General features: G+C 42.8%; 1 non-coding gene across 1 annotated transcript; it reads left to right on the forward strand.

Annotated features, from left to right (window-relative positions):
- The first annotated feature begins 3,262 nt into the window (after positions 1–3,262).
- Positions 3,263–3,335, forward strand: TRNAW-CCA (transfer RNA tryptophan (anticodon CCA)). The gene has a single exon. It is a non-coding gene; the product is annotated as a tRNA-Trp (tRNA).
- Positions 3,336–4,580: the final 1,245 nt, after the last annotated feature.

Here is a 4,580-nt window from a genome sequence, read left to right on the forward strand (position 1 = left end):
GTGCCTTGGACTAACGGGGGGTGGGGTTGAGAGGTGAGAAGCTATTGGTTCTGGAATATATTCTGAAGGTAGAGCCAACAGAACAGGTGGGCTGAAGGACTGGATATGGGTGGAAAGGAAAAGATCCCACATGCTGCAGAGCAACTAAGCCTGTGCGCCACAACTACTGAGCCCGCATGCCATAACTACTGAAGACTGCGCGCCTAGAGCCCGAGCTGCACAACAAGAGAAGCCACTGCAATGAGAAGCCCGCGCACCACAACGAAGAGTAGCCCCTGCTCGCCGCAACTAGAGAAAGCCCGCGCACAGCAGCAAAGACTCAATGCAGCCAAAAATAAATAAACAAAATAACCCCTTTGAGACAAATGATACCTTTTTTTTTTAAAAAGTATTTGTTTATTTATTTATTTATGGCTGTGTTGGGTCTTCGTTTCTGTGCAAGGGCTTTCTTTAGTTGTGGCAAGCGGGGGCCACTCTTCATCACGGTGCGCGGGCCTCTCACTATCGCAGCCTCTCTTGTTGCGGAGCACAGGCTCCAGACGCGCAGGCTCAGTAATTGTGGCTCATGGGCCCAGCTGCTCTGCGGCACGTGGGATCTTCCCAGACCAGGGATCGAACCCGTGTCCCCTGCATTGGCAGGCAGATTCTCAACCACTGCACCACAAAGGTAGCCCAATGATACGTTTTTGAAGAGTAGAGGGAAAGGAGACACAGATAGTTTAAGTAACCTGCCTGTGATTATACTCTGGTCATTGGAGGAGATAGGATTTTATTTCTGTAAGGTCAGTAGTAATGTCCCTTCTTCTCTTTCTGATTGTAGTAATTGAGTCTTCTCCCTTTTTGTCTTGGTCAGTCTAGCTGAGGATTTGTCAGTTTTTACAAACTTTTCAAAGAACCCACTTTTGGTTTTGTTAATTTTCTCTAATGTTTTTCTGTCCTCTATTTCATTAATTTCTGCTCTAATCTTTATTTATTTCCTCCTGTTTGATTTAGGTTTAATTTTCTCCTCTTTCCTCTTTTCTAGTGTCTTAAGGTAGAAGGTTAGGTTTTTTTTTTTTTTAACATCTTTATTGGAGTATAATTGCTTTACAATGGTGTGTTAGTTTCTGCTTTATAACGAAGTGAATCAGCTATACATATACATATATCCCCATATCTCTTCCCTCTTGTGTCTCCTTCCCTCCCACCCTCCCTATCCCACCCCTCTAGGTGGTCACAAAGCACCAAGCTGATCTCCCTGTGCTATGCGGCTGCTTCCTACTAGCTATCGGTTTTACATTTGGTAGTGTATATATGTCCATGCCACTCTCTCGAAGGTTAGGTTTCTGATTTGAAATCTTTCTTCTTTTTCAAAAAATAAGCCTTTACAGCTATGAATTTCCCTTCAAGCAGTGCTTTAGCTACATCCCATAAGTTTTGATATTTTCATTCATTTCATAGTATTTTCTAATTTCCCTTGTTATTTCTTCTTTGCATCATTTATTGGTTATTTTTAAAAATAATTATTTATTTGGCTGCACCAGGTCTTAGTTGCAACATGCAGGATCTTTGTTGCTGCATGAAGGATCTTTAGTTGCAGCATGCAGGATCTAGTTCCGTGACCAGGGATTGAATCCGGACCCCCTGCATTGGGAGCACGGAGTCTTAACCACTAGACCACCAGGGAAGTCCCTCATTTATTGGTTATTTAGGAATATGTTTGGTTTCCATATATTTGTGATTTTCCCAAATTTCTTTTTGTTATTGTTTTCTAATTTCATTGCATTGTGCTCAGAGAACATACTTTGTATTATTTCAGCACTTTTAAATCTATTGAGGTTTGTTTTATGGCCAAGCATGTAGTCTATCCTGGAGAATGTTCCATGTGCACAAGAGAAGAATGTGTATTGTGATGTTGGGTGGAGAGTTCTATAGATGTCTGTCAGGTCTAGGTGGTTTATAGTATTGTGCAAGTCTTCTATTTCCTTGTTGATCTTTTGCCTAGCTATTCCATCCTCTTTTTTTTCTTTTTGGCTGTGCCACATGGCTTGCAGGATCTTAGTTCCCTGACCAGGGATTGAACCTGTGCCCCCCGCAGTGGAAGTGTGGAGTTTTAACCACTGGACTGCCAGGGAATTCCGTCATCCATTATTGAAAGTTGAGTACTGAAGTGCCCAACTTTTATTGTTGAATTGTCTTCTTCTCCCTTCATTTCTGTCAGTTTTTGCTTCATGTATTTTGGTGCTCTGTTGTCAGGTACATATATGTTTAAAATTCTTATATCTTCCTGATGGATTGACCCTTTTATCATTATAAAATGTCCCTCTTTATCACTAGTAGAGGATAATATTCTTTTTTTTTTTTTTTTGGCCTAGCCATGCAGCTTATGGAATCTTAGTTCCCTGACCAGGGATTGAACCCAGGCCCTCGGCATTGAAAGCATGGAGTCCTAACCACTGGACCACCAGGGAATTCCCTAGGGAATAGTATCTTAAACCCAGTCAATGTGATTCCCAAGCCCATGTTCCTAACCTCATACCAACTGTCCTGCTTCTGGAAGGTGCATCTTCAGGTATTCCTCCAACTCTTGTGTTCTCAGTCATTCCAGACTCATCCAAGTGTTCTGTGTCAGCTGGATCTTCCTGCGCTGGGTCTTAATAAGAGAGCTGAAATTCCATTCTGTACTCTGGGCAAGTCCCAAACCCTTCCCAGGATGCGTGCAGATTACTAGACGTTTTCACTCTTCATCTTGGGCCCTGGAGCCTGCTTGCCCACGAGCATGCCCTGGTTCTGTTGAGTCTTCACAGTTCAGTCACTTTCGCCTTCACCTCTCCCGGTGTCTCCCCTCAGTCTCCCCATCCCTCACCAAACCTTGCTTACACAGGTGGAGTAAGCCATTTACTGTAGGAGGGTGAGAGGGAAGGCGTACTTTACAGAAACACAGAAGACTTCCATTTCCATGTTCTCCATCCACGGGTATCCTCTGGTGCCTCAGCTCCTGGAAGATTTGTCATGGCCCAACAGTATCCCGCCTTCTGTCACCTGCCCCAGGCTCTGGTCTCCTCTCCCTTCTATTTCGAGGTCCTTCTTCTCTCTCCCCTCACCCGTTTCCTCTCTGTAGCAAAAACAAATTTCCCTCTCTGCTTTCTGCAGAGTGACTTAATGGCTGTTTTTGTTGTCTTTGTTTCTTTGGATTCTCAAGGGTCAGGCTCTGTCTGCTTTGGTCGAGCCCCTTAAGGAATTTCCCTAAACCCAGACTAATTTAAGAGTAGTGGGAGGGACCTCCCTGGTGGTCCAGTGGTTAAGACTCCGTGCTTCCAATGCAGGGGGCCCGGGTTCAATCCCTGGTCAGGGAACTAGATCCCATATGTCGCAACGAAGGTCCTGCATGCTGCAACTAAGACCCAGTGCAGCTAGCTAAATAAATAAATTTAAAAAATAAAAATTAAAAAAAAAATATATATATATATTTTAAAAAAGAGAGTATTGTGGGGCCAGCAGTTAGATAAGAAAACTTTCCACCTGGCTTTGCTGGGTTTATTGTCCTGCCTTTCTGCTGTGGTTGGGTGAAATGTTGGCATTTCCTGGACATTTTGATTATTTGTGGGAGCAGAGTATTTGAAGCCAGGAGTTTTCAGAAGAGTCTCAGAGATCTGTGATGCTGAGTGAATCATCAGGCTGAGGCCCAGGGAGCGCCTACAGCAAGTTAGTGGTGGAGCCAGTCCTCAAGCCCCATCCCTGGGATGTACCTTGACCCTGGTGGACCTTGATGCTGGATGTACCTTGGGTCATTGCCTTCCCATCCCTGAGCCCAACTTCCCATATGGGAAATGGGAATAAGAGCACTGTCTCGTCCCAAGACTATTGTGAGAGATAAATGACAAAATGCTTATGCCATGCTCTGCCTAATGCTTGGCAAATAGCAAGGGAAAGTTACACAAAAAAATCTTCACTTGGTTACATTCTATGACTTCTGACAATTTTCTAATCTGTTTCACAAATCGGTGTGTATGTGTTTCATATGGGCAAGACAGGCTTCTGCAGTAAATCCATAGTAAGAGAATACTTATTTTTTGCATGGAATAGCAGGAAGCGCCACAGAGAAATCTGTTATTTTTGGTAAAGAGCAAAGTATATGTCCACACAAAAATTTGTGCATGAATGTTCATAGCAGCCTTATTCATAATAGCCCCAAATTGTAGGCAACCCAAATGTTTATCAACTGGTGAAAGGATAAATTGTGTTATATCCTTACAATGGAATACTACTCAGCATTGAAAAGGAGCCACAGGTACATGCAGTAACAGAAATGAATCTCAAAAATATGCCAAGTGAAAGGAGCCAGACACAAAAGAGTAAGTATTGTATGACCTACTCATTTAAAATTCTAGAAAAGGCAGAGAAATCTATGAAAGGTAGATCAGTGGTTGCATGAACTGAGAGATAGGAAGAAGGGCTCAACCAAAAAGGGGAATGAACAAACATTTGCCAAAACAAATTTTATTTTGCATTTAAAGTGGATAAGTTTTATTGAAAACCAAAAAAAAAAAACGAATGGAACACAGACAAAGCAATAGTAAAGAGAAACAAATGCAACAACA

This window comes from Eschrichtius robustus, chromosome 16, assembly GCF_028021215.1.
Source record: "Eschrichtius robustus isolate mEscRob2 chromosome 16, mEscRob2.pri, whole genome shotgun sequence".
Lineage (NCBI taxonomy): Eukaryota > Metazoa > Chordata > Mammalia > Artiodactyla > Eschrichtiidae > Eschrichtius > Eschrichtius robustus.